At 48.6% G+C, this 18370-nt stretch overlaps 1 protein-coding gene and 1 long non-coding RNA gene across 8 annotated transcripts in view; one reads left to right on the top strand and one right to left on the bottom strand.

Moving 5' to 3' along the window:
• Ten-a (Teneurin-a transmembrane protein) overlaps window positions 1–18370 on the top strand; it is a 664333-nt gene that overhangs the window by 313858 nt on the left and 332105 nt on the right. The gene's annotated exons all lie outside the window — the stretch shown is intronic.
• LOC112588873 (uncharacterized) overlaps window positions 8107–18370 on the bottom strand; it is an 85166-nt gene continuing 74902 nt past the window's right edge. Inside the window, exons 2-3 of the long non-coding RNA XR_003113096.1 lie at window positions 12533–12765; window positions 8107–12177 (exon numbers count right to left, since the gene is read on the bottom strand). This is a non-coding gene — a long non-coding RNA (uncharacterized LOC112588873). The remainder of the gene's footprint in view (window positions 12178–12532; window positions 12766–18370) is intronic.

Below are 18370 nucleotides of genomic sequence, written 5' to 3'. Positions count from 1 at the left end.
TATCCTTCCGCCCTCTATTCCAGTTTTAGATTACACATAAAACAAGTGTCGCAAAAAATATTACCTCAGCCACAAATTGAAGCTAAATCTCTCTCTCTCTCTCTCTCTCTCTCTCTCTCTCTCTCTCTCTCTCTCTCTCTCTCTCTCTCTCTCTCTCTCTCTCTCTCTCTCTCTCTCTCTCCCCCTCTCTCCCTCTCCCTCTCTTTCTCTCTCTTATTTATCCTTTACCCGTTATAATTGTATTTCACGACTATACTACTTGGGATTGCGTTTGCAGAGCGGCGCGCTATTTACTAATTTGACCGAAAAATGAAATTTGCGGACGATTCGCATTTCAATAATCTGCTGATCGTTTAATATTCATGATTAAAACACGTCGGTATGCGAAGTTACTTAAATATCGCGAGAAATTGGTTATCCACATCGGCGCGAATTACTACTGAATTCAATTTCACGCAACAAATGCAATAGCTAGTACAAGCAGCTCGAGTTCGGCTTTTGTGTATACATAGAACGTCGAAGAAGGAGAGGAAGAGAGAGAGAGAGAGAGAGAGAGACATGTTGAGTACACAATAGTGACCTATTGGTAAAACGAGTTGCTGTTGTGCATACGTATTTCTAAGAAGTTCCTCCCTCGTGATTATACGGCAAATCTGAGCGAGCCGAATTAAACGTACAGTAAAACTGATAACAATGGTCGAACTTTAAAAATGGGCGTGCACAAGGGGATAGAATTTTTTCTAAACAATATTTATACCGCATCGCATAACTGAAATACCGAATTCATATCGAGATCGAAATTTATATCTTGTAAATATATATCGTGGATTATACGTTGAAGCAATTAATAGTTTGGATATCTTTCCAACTTTATAACGTGAAAATTTATATTATTCGTAAAATAGTGTCCCGTACTACTTTCAAATATTTTGAATAAAATGAGTTTATTCTAACCGGGCATGCTAGTATGATGCTTTCCCATTATACGAATATTGATATCTTCCGGAAAAATTTTCTCCGGAAAATTTTTCTCCAGAAAAATTCTCTCGTGTTACAATCAGAGCGCGTCGCAAAGATACGAAACGTTAGTCCGCACGTCATATACGAAACAGCGACGCGACTGAAAAAGAATACAGTTGTTATTACAACGTTGTCAAATTATCAGATCGCCGAGACATCCTCCCTCGCCTCCCCTCCCTACATGTGAAAATGTTTTTGAAGCTTACACGCTGCCGCCGCGATTTGCGTTTTCCTTTCGCGTCTGAACATCCACTTGATGACTTAAACATGTTAAGACGGTTTTCTACGGGGGCTCTTTCACATCGCATCGGTGAGACGAAGTACGATCGTCGCGAATAACGTCGAAGATTATGCCGTAGAGTTCGGAAGTTGCGCTATCTCGGATGTAAATAATATATCGGCGCGTTGTATTTCTCATCCATAGACTACGCTGATGCTTCCAATCCGAAAGTTTCCTCGAACATAATTTCCACACGCCGAAAGGGCAAACCCCGCGCAAGCGGGTTATCTTTCAAATTACATTCAACGTTAAACATATCATGCGGCCCGCTAGATGAGGGAGGATATATATATATACATATATATATATATATATATATATATACATATACGCACATGTACATAGAGGATCGGGATGGAAAAGGAGCGAAACACTCGCGGCGGGCGGGCTGATCGGGAGGATGCGAGGGAGAGAAAGCAAATTTCGAGGTTGGAGGAGCGGCTGCTCACTCCGTAACGGAGGGTAGCTTCTATGATTAATACGAGGACGTCGCCGGGATCAGGACAATTTGCGTAACATTGGACGAAATTGATCTGGCAGCTCTCTCGGATACTACACGAAACACTACTCGCCTTCCCCGAGAACGATAATTATTCGCTAATATTGCATTTTCGAAGTTTCCCCAGCGTTTCAATAATCAATCGCTGTAAGTGAAGTACTCGCGTAATCAGATAATGAAGCGACCGCGAAATGGAATAATGAGTTTGGCTCTCAATATTCGCGCAGTATCGTTGGAGGATAATGTTTCCCGTGTTACATAATTCCTACGTTCTCGGGAATCGATAAAATGTTATCGATTAATTAAATTGCCGCCAATTAGTTATTTATACGTTATCAGTGTGATGACGTATGTGTGTTTCATAGAAACACAACGAAATTCTCTTAGTGGATAATCAAGTGGGAGAATAAAAAGGAAGAGTACATTTTCAATAATTATATATGTGTGTTGAGCGACGCGTCGTCGCGTATAAAGTTTCAATGATACTTGAAATCGTTGCAGAAGTTACACTCCCGATAGTTACGCGAATTATCATCGACGGATAAAACGGGCGAATTCACTTTTGTCCGAAATTTATTCCAAGTAGTGCGACCCGTAATTTTCCCGCATAACGCGATATGCGCCGAAATAACGCAAAAATTTCCGTTACACACACATTCGCGCGATCGATCGCACATGGACTCGTGAACGGAAATGCGCATCCATGTTTTACGATATAACAAAAATAATAATTTGTTACAAGGATGAGCTGCCGATAACGCACAATTGATTATGGAAATATCGGCTTTACAAAACACATGTACATTCCAGAAGCAGATTTCGAACAAACAATATCGATACTAAATAGCAGAAAGCACTATTAATTTAGATTTTCAGCAATATTGTACCTCGTTCTATCACCGCTCTACGTAAATACCGCCGCTGTGTGATCTATTCAAACATTTCAACGAAAACGTTTCCGTGGATCTACGGAAATTGCGTTATTGTTGGCTGTCGGCGATTTTAGCACACGCACACGCGCACACACGTGCACACGTACGCACACGCGCCCACATCTTTCCTAACGGGATTTATTGCGCATTCACCATATCTATATTAGAATTTAACAATCCCGATACAAAAACAGGCGTAAAAAATATCTCGCCCGAATCGTTAAAGTATCGTAAAAATATTAAGCGCATGAGTAACTGTTATTTACCTCTAGTCAGTTTATATTGCAACACAATCCTTTAATATATATATATATATATATATATATATAAATATTTATATACACATATATATATATATTACTGGAAAAACAAAAATATATCTTTTTCTTGTAAATATGATGTTATATTTATAAGAGATAGAGAGATTGTATATACACAGATAAAATCTTCATCTTACCTTGTGGAATAGATGACGATTACAATTAGGAAGGCTGATTTACGGGCAAGAACGCCCCCGAGATCGCCATTATCATTAAATCTTATTAGCATCGTGCAGCTGGTCGGTTATTGTTCGCGTTTTAACTCGTTATAGCAGCGAATCTCTAAAAGAGGCACTCATTAGGCAGAGCGACGCGCTCTTTTTAGCATGGCCATGTTGCCATACCAGCGATGAGATGTTCATTCGGGATGCTTCCGCCGTCTTCGTTGTTAGACAGGGTAGTTGATGAGACGTGGTTCCCTCCGGCGGAAATAAAAATACCTGAAGACGCAACTGCGTCCGGAACCCAAACTTTCCAAGTCGTTACAACGAGCATTCCTTAATAGGAAACTTCGAGAGAGAGAGAGAGAGAGAGAGAGAGAGAGAGAGAGAGAGAGAGAGCAGGGCGCCTCGCCTGTGATTAAACTTCAAATTCTTTGTGTGCTCTTCTCCCTTATATTATTATTTTTCTTCGATAATATTTGCGCACACAACCAGCTCTCTTCTCCTCTTCTCCCTCATCTCTTCATCCCAATCCATAATAAATAAATTTCCCTTTTCTTCCCCCACGCGCTGTGCGAGCACGCGAAACTGAGTATTCTTGTTGCTGTTGTTGTTATTATCGTTGCTGTGGCCACCGTCGTCGCCGCCATTACTGCTGTTTCTGCTTGCAGCAACGTTAAGGGAGTTAAATATTAATTCGCGAACTACAATATCAAGTTGAAACGTAAGCTGAAATGTCACGGTGAAAGGAAAAAAAAAGAAGCGAATCCTTTAAGATTGCATTATCGTTGCAAAATGGCGCCGGCTCTCGGCCGGTCTTGCGTGAAGCAGCGAGGGCGGGCGCGAAAACTCGAGATCACATCGCGGCGGTTAAGTGCGTTAAAACGTTACCACAACACGATGCATACGACACAAATCCAGACTAGCCCTTCCACCTCCCCTCCCCATCTCGCCCGTTTTACCCACTTTCCTACTTTCCCACTTTCGTGCTGTATTCTATTATGTATATAAACGCGCGAATATCGATTTATTTTGCAATGAAGTGCGCTCCCCCTCTCTCACCTCCGTTCCTATGTGTAGTATCTAGATCAAGGATTTTCACTGGAAATTCGAAAATCAGTGACGTCCGTCGGTATATGACTCGCGCACCTGACACCCGCCGCCGCCTCCGCCGGCGTAACACGCGAATAAAAAAATGCATAAAACCGCGGAGGTATTAAGAGGAAGAGATCGCGGCTTTTTACGAGCTGTATTACGCTTAGCGGCGACGAGGGATGGTAAAAACGCATACGTTCTCTCTCTCTCTCTCTCTTTCTTTCTCTTTCTCTCTCTCTCTCTCTCTCTCTCTCTCTCTCTCTCTTTCTTTTTCTCTGTCTCGTCCTTGCTCGCCTGACCGCCAACCCGACAACCCCATCGCCCTATACCCCGCGGCGGTGGCATTCTTGCGGTAATATGTGTGAAATTGCGAGGGCGCATTTTTAGCTGCACATTTTGAGATTGCATTCCGAGAATAGTCTCAAATTTTTGCCGTGTCCGCGAGCCCCGCGGGGAGCAATTTTATCTTGTCGGTGCCGGCGCCCGCGTCCGCTCCTCCGTCCTCACGCGCGGTTACGTACTTAGCAGCGTGAATTTCGCGGAGGAAATTCTACGTTTGCAGCGCGCGCAATGGGAACTTTGGTAATGAAGGCTTTGGTAAGGTAGGCTGTGCGCGACCTACCTAGCTTTCACGGCTGCGTAATACACACGTGTGTGCGCTCTTGTTCTTTTCTCTGTTCGCCGCGTGAGCGCGCGGTTACGCGCTCGCGCGAGTTATCTCCTATCGCTGAGAAGAAGGAGAGGAAAGAAAAAAGAAGAAGCTGGATTCAGCTTAGGTTTCGATTAGGCTGCGATGTGAGGAAAGAGGTGCCAGGTGCAAAGTCACGACGCCCTTTGGAACGGGGTTATCGGTGCGCGTGCGGAAAACAGCACGAAACAATTATTTTGCGACGCGGCGATATGCAGTTCAGCGAATTCACTCGCAGGCTCAACGACCATCGGCGATCATTACGCCAGATCGGACTCGCGCGGTACCAGCAAATTCCCTCGCAAAACACTTGACTCTATGGGAGCGCGTGGCAAATTCGAACTCGACAGATTCGTAAATTACTGTTCGTGGGAGGGTCTTTCTGCACTTTACGCGCCATGCGCCATGCGCCGATACGACACAAACGCGTGAGCGTGAGGGTGCGCGCGCGCGCGTATTACAGTTTAAAATGCGCGCAACTCTCGAGTACGGACGTTTCGATGGCGCTCGTGCAAATGTGTCAGCGTATAAAAGGCTCGCGACTGCAATCGAGGATCGCGAACGGTTATGCAACATCTACATTTATGCAGCACATATATTAAAACGAGGGATAAACGCGCAATAATGAGCGTTTATCGATTCGCTTTCGATAACCGTGCCAGACACCATTCAACACACAATCGCAACGGCGAACGCACAAACTACTTTGTTCTATGAGCGCGGCCATTTTTGCCTGTTCCATTTCGGCTGTTTTACGAAATTCTCAATTTCGAAAGAGTCGCCGCGACGTATCCGCAAACTTTTCAGAATGCTGCTGATGTTTTTTATCGATTATTGTTGCGACTGACTGTACGGAAAAGACGGAGACAATGTTCTCGCTGCGTTTCGCGTGCTAGGTACGATTTTGCGGAATTTTTATTCCTTAATTATTTTTACATATATTTTCTCTAATAACCGAGATGTGAAGCATCATGGCGACGCGGCACGTTCGCAAACTTTTCGTCGACCAATTGTTGCGACCGACTGTACGGAAGAGACAGAGACAATATTCCTCCATATTTTTGTGCTGGACACGATTTTGTAAACTGTGTATTTTTTCTCTAATAACCGAGATATGGACCTGCAGCATCTGCACTGCACAGATGTCTCTGTGGCACGTTCGCAAATAGTCCGGGGATAGTTTAGCAACATAAAATAAAATACACATGTTTGTGCAGCCTAGGGAACGTTTCATCGATTAAAACTATTTTGTGATAAATACGGTTTACTATTGTTTCAGAAAAAAAATGCGCAAACGCATATTTCCGATTGCTAGAATATAGCGACTTTAGATTCTTTTTTGTACACCAACATGTACGTGGTTTATAGAATTAGGATATTGATTAAGTTCTTTAGGTAGTCATTTTTTGACAATCCGCTCACTTTTTCGACTTCAATTATTTGATGGGTGAAAATTACGTTTATTACACAAAATGGCACAGCTGTAGGAAACTTCAATCTAGCTAGTAACACGTCATTGAAGTTTATTCACGATGGAGAATATTAACACAAAAATTCGGTTTTTACTCGACGTTCGCAAATGAGACCTTTTTTTATTGCAATATTCTTTCAATTTTAACGAGAACCTCAATAGGATAGTTTCTATACTCTAAAAAAGCATTTTACGTTTTCCCATTTTTTTTCACGATAAATACTTAAACAACGCTTTTTCGCGAATCCACTCCATCGCCCGAATATGCCTCAACCTACTCACCTCTCGCTCATTCCACTCGTTATCTCGGTCGCGCACGGAGAAGCGCAGTTCCCACAGAAATAATTTCAATTTCTCGGCATTCTCATATTATCGTGAATCGCCACGAGGCTCTTAATCGCCATCGAGGGGCCGTCTCGGGTATCCTTGGAGCGCCGCAATAGTCGTAATCGTCATGCTACGCGGCGTCGCGAAGATAAGCAGCGAGCGTCGCGAACTCGGCATAGTGGCGACGAGCGCGGGCGTTAAGGTTCAAAGAGAAACGAGAGGGAGAAGCGGCAACGCGACCGTCAGGACGAATTGATACGCGCGAGCCTTTCGGCAACGGCCGGACGGCTCGTGTGACTACGCCACGGTTAGAAGGTTTGACCCCGCCGTCGACGCTCGGCCATGGTAATTTGTGCCGCGACAATCGCACCCGCGGGAACCCTTCGAAGCCCACGCCACCGCGCACAGCTACACACATCCATTCGCGCGAAAGCGCCCACCGACACGGGGACGAGGGACGAGCCCGCGTACGAGTGCGGAAGATAAAAGAGGACAAAGGGGGGAGAGAGAGAGAGAGAGAGAGAGAGAGAGAGAGAGAGAGAGAGAGAGAGAGAGAGAGGCGGACGCACGCGGAGATAGGAGAAAAACAGCCTCGAGGTGGATGAAAAAGACGGCAAGGGACGGCCCGTTAGGTGCAGCGACGCGCGATTCAGGTCCGGCCGGTCCGTCGCGCTCGCAACGCCCGGCAATGAGTTTCGGCCGAACCTCGGGGGGGAGTGTAGAATGGTGCCATCGTCCATTTTCTGGCGTACGTTTCAATCCCGCAGCGGCACATGGCCGGGCAAGAATGTTGTGCGCTGCATCCTATTCACCTTCATCATCCTCGCTGCCGCCGACGCACTTTCGCGCTTTCGCGCCACGAGCCATCGCGCCGGCGACGCGCTAATTGATACAAACGTCGTCGTATCGTACACACAGCGCGACGCGAGTGAGAGAAAGGGAGGGAGGGAGAGGAGGGGGAGGGCGCGTGCATTAAAACGGGATATGCCTCGCTGGTCCTTAATTTCGATCGTCGACACCGAACACCGCGTTCGCACGTCAGCGTCGAGCCGTCAGCGGGCTAAATGACGCGGCGGCTGTGATCGGAAGTCGATACTTTCGCCGAGGGCTCTCGAGACGCGTGTTCGGCGGCGCGTGAATGTGACGATGAAAATGTCGAGTTCAAGGCAAGTTTTGAAGAATCCTTCGACGTCGTGACGCGCCACGCCAGCCGGTGCTTTCGCTCTCTCGCGCGATACTCGCTCCCTCTCGCCCTCTCTCTCTCTCTCTCTCTCTCTCTCTCTCTCTCTCTCTCTCTCTCTCTCTCTCTCTCTCTCTCTGTCTCCTTCCCTCCCTATACATTTACTTTACATGGCCCTCAATCATCTAGACGTTAAGACCACACAGCGCGGAGTGTCGAGTTCCTTCCGCGGCCGCGGAACCCTCTTTAACCGCGCTCCGCTGCTGTCCACACTTCGGCTCCGGCATAATACACTCTCGAACAGTTATAGATGAGCCATTATCTCGGGAAAATTCCGTAAAATTGCCGTTATAACGCCGAGTTTGACGAGCTCTCTCGGCGACGAGCCCCGCCCGCCGAGAGAAAATTCGCTCTGTCTCTCGCCGAGATTGACGCTTATTTCTGAAAGAACGATCAGGGAATCGTGTGTTTCGTAATTCGACGCTCGGTTGTTTAATTCTTCAGAGATTCTCGCGGGGAGCAGAAGCTCAAATCGGCGGCCGGTCAAGCTTTATATTAACAAAGTGTTCTAACTTGGGCAGAAATAATATTTAATCGCTCAGCGTTATTACCACTCCCGTGACGTTCGCATTCGTAGAGGCTTTGAACGCTTTGAAGCTTTGAATTTGAGTTATTATTGCGAAAGCAAATTGCTCCCTCCTTGTGTTAGGCTTGTGGCAGATTTCCACATGTAGAAATTGTGAGACTTCTTTTTTTTAACATTTGACACCTTGTGCAAAATAATGTTGCTTCTCCCTCCTCTTTCCTCGGATACTCACAGCGGCCATCTGGGGTTATAAAACACCGTAGAAAAAAAGAAATTACCATCTAGAATTTATTGGCAATAATTGGAATTACGCGGCGAGAATGATCAGAAACACGACCGGTCGTCGCTGTATTTCATCTATCTAAGGGTTCGCGGTTAATTAGCTCATATAACGAGCAATAAAATGTGAAAGAGCCAAGAAGAATTATGCGTCCTTTGTCCTTAGATCCCTACTAATTAGACGGTATAATATAACCGAGCGAGGTGTGATGAATTGAACGGCTTCACTTTGGATACTTTGCTTAATACATTGAATAAGACGAGAGCTTACGGCTCTCAAATTTTAGCACATTGATACGAGAGACTCGGACGGTAAAACGCGAGAATCGAGAATCGTGAGTGGTCGAAGCGATGAACAAAACTCGAGCCTCGAGTAAATTAATTGTTTCCTGCAACCAAAAGAAAAACAGGGAAAGTTGCTCGAGAGCAAGAAAAGCTAAAGGAAAGACAAACTTGTATCATAACGACCACTCGCCGTTGATATTTTAAGATCCTCGAACTCGTCTCGTCTATGCTCCGCGATATCGAAAGTAAAAGCGGAACGAGCCGATGCGCGAATATTTATTATTAACCCGCAGCTGACTATAATCGTGCGCGTCTCCAAGTGTAGTCCAAGTACGATCGAGTTATCTAGGAGAAGCCAAATGCACGGTGCGTCCTTATTCATTCTTAAAACTATTATCGACCCCGCCCCTCCCCCGTGCTCCCGGCCGGCGCCAAGGCACGACTGTAACATTACACACTCCTTCATTACTAATCCCCTCGTATACATCGAACTGACAGCTTTAAATCGGCTTTTTTACTGCATTGAAAACGTTCCCTTCTCAGTCCGACTCTCTAGTCGGATAGGTCGGTAATGCCCTCCCTTTATAATCCAAATTCCATTTCTAGTATCACGGCATGACAAAACCCGCGCTACCCTCCGCGAGCACCGCGACAGCGTACCGTCCGTAATGAGCTCATTTTTTTCAATTACTCCTCGTTTCGCCGGGGTCACTCCCGGCCTGAAGTCTCGCTCGCCCCGTCGCCGTCGCTCGTTGATTTGATTTCGAAGCGCTGCAGTGTTTGACGAAGCGGTGCGAAGCTCGCGTTTCTCAAGCCGCGTTCTTTTACGGTTATTTACGGACGGCGTAATCCTCCGCGTGAAAATTCCGCAAACGCGCACGCACGCACGCGCGCGCGCTCGATGCGATTTCCCATCGGGCAGCAACGCGCGAAGCGGTACTTATCTCCGCTGGCGTCTCGGGCGAATGCAACGGCGACGGGAGTTTTAAGTGCGATCGCGCATAATCGCGCAGTCCGGCCGCACGGTACAAACAGAGAGCCCACAGAGCGCGACACCTCGCAACGTAACATTCTTCGCAGCGCTGATGCCCCGCAGCGAGTTAATCTCAGCATTCTCTAATTCCGGATTACTCCCCGCGCTATAACTCGCGCGACGCTGGTATGTAGAGATGGTAGTTTCCATAGCATACCGCGGCGCGATGCATTGCGCACGCACTGCATCGCGCGAACGCGTGAATATCACGGCGATATCGTCAACGCGCGCTCTCCGGCGCTCTCCGCTATCGGGCGGATATCATCGTCGAGCATAATCCCGGAGAACTCCGGCAAAATATGCAGGGTCCTATCAAAACTCCATATCGCGTCCTCTCTCTCGCCTCTGTTCAAATTCGCCGCTCGAAGGACGCCGAGTCGCCAGTCGGCACGCGACATCGGCGATCCTCGATCCTCGATCCTCGTGCCGGCTGAATCGGCTAACGCGAGGTCGCACACGGCGCGATTCCTCCTTCGAGCGCAAGGATGCACTTTGATGTTACGGCCGCTGACTCGCCGTTCCAGACAATAACGGCACTTTCGTCGGACGGATTTTTCGTGTCGTCACGCGACGCTATGACGTCGAGTATGCATATCGAGAATGATAACCGGCGAAATCCGCCTCCTTGTCCCTCGCGCTTGTCCTCTCTTGCGGGTTCACAAAGGTCAATGGAGGATCCGGGCGAAGTTGTGTGTCGGGATCAAGTTGGAATCGCGTGGAACAACCAACGATTGTTTCGACGCCTCTAGGAGCGTCCTTCCATCGCGGTGTCTGAAATATTTTTATTATTGCATACGCGGAAAAGGAAGATTAATTAACAATGATCGGACAGGACATTCTGGCTCGTGCAACTGAATTTGGTTCGCGAGGAGCAGAGAAATTCGCTATCCTTCGACCAACACGCTTTCGACTCGATCGCTGCCGCGTTCATTCAAGTGATTTCGTTGATGTTCGGCGATCTCGACTAAACATCATGCGCACCTATCGTCAGGGTGGCGTCGATATTCCCCCCTTCCCTCCCTCCTTTCTCGACGGTTTGCGGTTTGCGTTAGAATTCGAAATTCCGAATGTGCGCGAGGGAGAATGCCGTAACGAGAAATGTTAATGGACGCTGATTAAGCCCGTTGTACACGTGACGCGTGTAAACAAACACACGGAGTGAATATGGAAAAGGCCGCCTGTAAAAAGAGAATGTGTGAGAAACACGGAGAGAAAGAGGCGGAGGGCGAGAGGGGGAATTGCGCAGAGTCGGTGAATTCTTGTTTTATGCTTGACCCTGTGGAGATAAGAAGAAAAACTTGGCGGGAAGCACGAAACACATTATGCGCCTCTGTTTACTTCGTCGTTCAACTGTAATAGGTTTATGGAAGTTTCGCAAAACGCAGCAGTGCAATCTGTAGGAGACGCGCGTGTTCTGGAAATGCTGATACGATAATGCCATTTAAAAACGCGTATATATATAAAACGCGTCGGCACGTAGTATTCGATCAAATTTATATCACTACTTTATCGCTTTAGCATTTGCGTTGCTTATTCTGCGCGACGCGGCGGGACGAAAAATGCATTCCATCAATAAATTGACGCACGCTGCGTCTCTCCTCTCGCGCGGTATTCTCTCGGTGTGTATCGTATCAAACCCTAGACAATCCGACCGCGAACACCGAAACTTATCCGCGCTTTTGTTTCGCCATGAATTTCCGCCGAAATATTCTCGCACTATTTCGCGACCCGCGCTCCGCCAATTTCGGCAAAAAATGTTCACATGTTAAGGGGTTACTCGCTCGATTCGGACCGAAAATAGCCAATTTTTGAAGTCAATCTTTTTTCCTTTTTATGGAAGCTATTAAGCGTAGGAGAGCGCGGATCCGCTCGCTTATTTCGTCACGCTTCAAGAACATTTTTAAATTTCTGCATGAAAAAATAATGTGTAATAAAAGAGTCATAAAGCTGGTGGACGCACGGAGCGTGTCAGGTAATGTCTGTCTCATTAGTCGTCACAATTAGGCAGAGCTCTGGTCCACCTGAAACAAAAACAGCAAAGTGGATTTTAATGTAATGTAATCGTTAAAGTCGTCTTTATGGCCCTCAATAATTCATGCAAAATTACGCGTAACGAAATGACGGCGTGTGAGAAATAAGTCGGGGTTTCTCTACCAAGTCTTTTCACTTTGAACTGTTGTAAAAAAAGTACAATAGATATCAATATGATTCCAACAGGACTGTGCGGGCATATTCAGCGTTCAGTTAGTTAGGAGTTAGTTGGTTGACTGGCTCGTGAAAAATCGTGGCAATCATTTGGCGAAACGTGCTTTCGAGGGAAAAGCGTTTAAAGTTTCACATGCAATTTATTCAGTCGTAACAACAAAATCGCGTCACCTAAATTTTATCAGCGATATCAAAGCCATACATTATTCCCTCCTCTTTCCCGTAAAATCCCGTATTCTGCGATCTGGTCCATCTTGCGAATATTTTTCACCTCTCGGAGTGCGCCGCCAGTCGCTCGCCTCTCGGATCGATAAATTAGCTCTTGGTTCTTTTGCAAAGGACATTATATTTCCAAGTTGGTGATTATTCCCATATATCGCGCAATCTTCTTTGTATCACCGTAACTGCGTCATAAAAACATGTGCACCTTCGATTTTTTAATTCAAGGGTTCAAGTTTAATTCAAGTTCAATCACAAAATTCACATTTTGTAATTGAAGACGAGAGAAGGGCTCCGAGAAGAATCGCGAGCGCGATCGATCGATCGATCGATCGGTTCCCTCGTCGTGAAGGAACAAGCGAGAGGAGAGACGAGACCTTCCCCGCGAGGCTAATACGAAATTTCGCCGGCCGGGTAAAAAAAAATGGAGGAAGATGCGGCGCGACGGAGCGAGATGGGGGGAGAGAGACAGAGAGCGGGCGACAGCGGCGGGACAGGGGCAGGGGGGCAGGTGGGTGGCAGGGTTCTCGATTGCGCGAAATTCCATTCGAATCGATCCCGACGCATTTCGGGCCGCACGTATGCACAAAGCGGAGCGGCAGCGGGGCGGCAACGCGCGTCACCAGCGCGCGGGCGGATGCAATTTCGTCACGGAGATCGCAAAAATTCCGCGCGTCTCACTTTTACGCCGCCCGCACCCCTGTCGCGTCCCGTTCCTCTCCTTGCGCGCGCTTTATCTCCTCTTGTTTTATTTTTTCGCGTTTTTAGACAGAGTACGCAGACTTACGCGTCTCCCGACGCACGACAGCCGCGCGTGCATCGACGACGACGAGTGAATCGCGCGCTCGCCTTGTGTACTCTGCGTCTCTACACACAACACATGCGCACACATGCTGTTGTGTGTGTGTGTGTGTGTGTATGCGCGCGAAAGAGAGAGAGAGAGAGAGAGAGAGAGAGAGAGAGAGGAGAGAGAGAGAGAAAGCGCGCGTGGGGTTTGCTGTGTTTGGATAACGCGATAACGTCGTTAAACTTTTTGTCGCTTTGCCTGACGAACGTGACAGGTGGACCGCCCAGGTAAACTCGATTTCGGAAACAATAAGATTTATTTTTCCGCACGTGCGCTGCGCTACGCTCCCCACGTACCGCTGGCTGGCCGCCGCGACGCGGAGCGAATCACACTACGTCCGTAAAACGTGCGTAGACGCGCGTTATGCGGCGCCGGGCCGCGCCACTTATGTTTATATGCGCGGATCGTGCGCGACGCGCGTGCGATTCCCGATGGATGCGCGGCGGCAAGGAGGAGAGAGCGAATCGAAGAGTAAGAGCTGCGAAGCACGTTTCTGCTCAACGGTAAGATAGATCGATCGCTGCTTTGTTTGTGACGACGCTCTGGGAGATGGTCCTTCTCAAACGTAGGCGCGATTAATTATAATGTAGAGAAAGCTATAGACAGAAGAAAGGACATTAACACAAGAAAGGTACGAATGAAAGGTGTGGAATGAAAGGTACCAAAGTGCAGTATGAAAGATGTACGAGAGTGAAGAAATAAAGCAAGTACGAAAGAAATAGAAATTTAATTCCGCAGACAGCGCGTCGCGCGTAAGAATGTCTGATGAAGGTAAACTGCGAGAAAAGTAAACTGAAGCGAGCCAATATTGTCAGTTTACCACCGCTGAATGTACATCGATTCGCATCATTCATTGAAAAAGACTGTCACATTATTCGCTCCTGTCGACAAATCGTTTCACAGGATTTCTTCCCGCTGCAAGAGTGGGCTCTCTCTCTCTCTCTCTCTCTCTCTCTCTCTCTCTCTCATTCGCTCCTTCTTTTCTAACGGTCTTATTGTCAAGATGTTCCTCACCTCGTTTTCTCACAGACCCCCACTACTCTCCCCTTTCGTTCGCGCAAAGTTTGCCAAAAGCTTTAAACGGGGATAACTCGACCCCGCGCGTAGACGGCGGCACGTGGCGAGACAGCTCATATGACAGCTCATACGACAGCTCTGTTGTTTCGTTTGCCAGCGAAAAACGAACTTCCGCAAATACAGCTGAGGCGACCATTTTTTTGTCCTTTCCTCTTGCTCTCTCTCTCTCTCTCTCTCTCTTTTTTCACATAACTACCGGCAACACAACGGACACAAATAACGGGGGGGAGGGGGGGAGGGCTCGGCGCGCGAGAGAGGCGGGAAAGCGAGCGTTATTTGATGCTGGAAGGCCGTTAATTGCTTAATTGAGCGAAATTGGGTTCCGATACGTGGGTTAACGTTAATTTGCGAGCATTTGCGATAACAGCGACGCGAAATAAAGTACAAGGGAAAATGTCATTGTCTACAATTAGCCGGTAATTAGTTACGCCGTGCGTAACAATCGAAGCGCTGCACAACGCGAAGCCTCCTCTCTCCCTCCCTCCCTCCCTCCCTCTCTCTCTCTCTGTCTGTCTCTCTCTCTCTCTCTCTCTCTCTCTCTCTCTCCCCTCCCTCCCTCCCTCTAGCGGCGCATTGCGCGCTCAGTGAATTCCATTTCGAAGATGGATACCTAACCATATTCCGTCGAGAGCTGTCGGCGATACGGCCGTATCCGTACTGCACCGTTTATACACACGCTCGCTTGTCCTCCTCCCGGGCGCGCCGGGTTTTCCATCGGTGCTTTTCCATCGCCAAAGTGGCGCGTAATCGGTCGCGCCGATCGATTATGCGACACGGCCGTGCAATCGCGCCGCGAAATCCGCAGGAAAATTGCCTTATCATATTCCTCCGTGCGCTCTCTCGGCTGCTGTAATCGCGCGAAATGAACTTCATAGCGATTATTCTGTACGCGCAGGAGCGCATCGACGTACTCAAATTACGCGAGCGCGCGCGCCTTCCATCCCTCTGCTCCGCTGCCACCCCCCGCCAACCGCGGGCTACGGCGGCCGAATGAAATTGAATCGCAAACCGTTCCTAGAGCGCAAATAAAAGTCACACTGTCAGCGGCGTTTCTCCTCTTCTCTCTCGCTTCCCTCCCTCCTCTCTCTCTCTCTCTCTCTCTCTCTCTCTCTCTCTCTCACACACGACTCGTTCTCAGGGGGTTGCGGCGTACGCACAGCGCCCGGGCGCAAGCTCGACGCTTCACTCCGCGATAATAAAACGGCGGTCGACGAGCGCGGAGGGGCAACGTCGAACGGCATCTAGGTATAAGCCCATAAACAAGATGATACGATCTAGATGTAACGATGTTTCCAACAAAATTAGAGGGAAACTGCAAACAACCCCGTCTCAGTTCTCGTTCATCCCCGTTTAACCCCAGTCTTCGCTCCCCTCTCGCTCTCTCCTCTCTTTCGCTCGCTCTCCCCCTCCCCTCTCGCTCCCAGTTTCTCTCTCTCTCTCTCTCTCTCTCTCTCTCTCTCTCTCTCTCTCTCTCTCTCTGCCTGCTCGTCGTCCCTCGGCTCGTCACTCTCGCGCCCGCCGCCACAGCCAGCTCGCGCGACAACCCTTCATTCGACTCGTTAGGGTGGCTGAAACACGATACCAAACAGTAATGAAAAGCCTATCCTCCACTTGGTTTCTCCTAGAGCCGTTTATGCACCGTCCTACGCGTAATGCACTCGTGCGGAGGGGGGGGGGCGTTATCGGCGCGTGTACGTGACAGATAACGCCGGCCTGTCGGCGAGCGAGCGGGTGACGTCGGACCCTGTTTATTCGACGATAGGATTAATCGTTGCGTATCCACGTAGCGAGATCTTTATGACGCTTGGCAGCCGCCAAGTTGCGCCAGACGAGAGCGCGAATTAATCGTTTTACCGGCGGGACCCGTGTGTATCCACGTCTTTTATCGCGAAGGGGAAGGGAGGGAGGGTGAGAGACAGGAAGAGATGCGTCGTCCTTTGCAACGTCGCGGATAACGCGCGCTTCCTTAGTAGACGCGAGAATCTCTCTATCATTCAGGAGCGCTGAACAGAGAGATGTTCCTTCGCGCAACGTGTCCTTGAAGGCAATTGAATAAGGATGATCGAAATAAAAATTAAGGGCTGTCAGAGCTCAAGTTTGTTGCCGACGTTTCGCGAACATTTCCGTTCCTTTCTTCAAGGAAAGGACAATCGGAAGCTGTTGATCCTTAAGCAGGATAATTGAGTAGGTTTTGGGCAGTCGAGAGATGAAAGAACCTCCAGATTCTACATTGCTACGAATGATTAGTGTGATTAGTTGGCGGTAAGGGCACGGTTTCGCCAAGGCAAGGGAGTGATCCTGGATTTATTTAAACGAAGCCTAGAAAGCCGCGTCTCTCCGCGAGAGAGACAGCGCAACGCAGCGCTCCACTTGTTGATATCCGGTCGCAACGTCCCTCCGGCCGTTCCTCGTCGTCATCGCCGTCGTGTCGCCAGGTGAATAAAGAAATCGGCGCAGCTGCAGTCCTACTTGGATTGTCACGCACGTCCAGGTTTGCTCCATCGGAGTAAACGAGTCGCAACACCAACGCCGTCGAGAGATCAAACGTAACGTCTTCGTCCTCCCTGCCGCGCCTCGTCGGCATCGTCGTCGTCGTCCGTTTGTTCCTCCCTCGGGTACCGGCAAACCGGCGGACGAAAGAGCCACGCTCGATAGAACGTGAGCGCGCGCGCGCGCGCGCGCGCCTTGTCCCGTCGCGCGTTTAATTTGCCGCACCGTACGTGAGGCACCGCGCCGGGATTTATTAGTATTTACGTAGAGCAATATGCAAAGCAGGCGACGGCGCGTCGAGTTTCTTTACTTCGAGACAGTTCGCCGCCATGGCGTGCGCGCGCGCCTCCCGCCGGTCGCTACTTTGTAATTAATTCGTTTGATTTATATCGCCAAAGGACCCGGAATGCTAATTCGTATTTACTTATTAGTCGCGCATGCGAAACTGCCAGCTGGCCCATATTGTTTTACGGCCTGTCTGCGAGACGCCGTCGTCAGGGTGCGATCCACCCTGGCGCGCCCATCGCACTCCCTCCCCCTCCCCCCCTCCCCGTCCGGAAGACATTCGTCCCGCGTCTATGCGCGATCTCACCACCCATCGCTCGAGGTTTCTACAAAGGACACCAAACAGCCGGGTAGATGCGCCAGCGCGCGTAACACGGCCGATAATTAAAGTGGGCCCTTTGTTCGACTTAGATCGATAGCTCCTTTGACGGAGACGACGGAGGTAGAACACGAAAGAAAACTATCTGTCTTCCCTCGCTTTCCCGCTCCGGCTCGTTTCCTCCACTTTCTCGCCCCTCCTCGCACGGTGTCCTCGCGCTCGTCAGACCTCCGTCCTCGTCGATCCAATCCCTTTCGCTAGTTCCGCGGCTAGCGAGACCGAGGCGCGCCCTCTAATTCCGGCTCGCGCGAGCTCCGCGAATTTCGCTCGCAAATCGGAGCCACGCTCGGATCCATCACGCTGCGATCTTGCTTGATTTTTCGGCTTTGACGGGAATCCGGCGCGGCGGTGGCTCTCGCGTCGGTAATTGTGTGCAGGGAAGGTTGCAAACTTCCGGGATTTCTTTGATTTTAATACTTTTGTCGCAAAGGATGCAATTCTGAATGAGCTTTACGACTGTGGCAGGGTCGCGTCTAGCTCCTGAGATTCATTCACGTTGCTTTGTTATTTTATGTAGAGAGTAAGTTATCTTCTTGTTCAAGACGCCGTGTGCGTTTTTTTTTTTTCTATTTTGTTTAGGAGGGAGTCTCTCCAGGTAGATTTCAGTTGACGAATAGCTTGTCGAAAATATTCCAATCTTTCGCCTTATTAAATCAATGAACTGTCGCATATTAAAATAAAAGGTCACGAAAACATGATCAAAGATGCGCAA

Source organism: Harpegnathos saltator, unplaced genomic scaffold (genome assembly GCF_003227715.2).
Source record: "Harpegnathos saltator strain DR-91 unplaced genomic scaffold, Hsal_v8.6 scaffold328, whole genome shotgun sequence".
NCBI lineage: Eukaryota > Metazoa > Arthropoda > Insecta > Hymenoptera > Formicidae > Harpegnathos > Harpegnathos saltator.
This window is presented reverse-complemented; position numbering and strand designations above follow the sequence as displayed.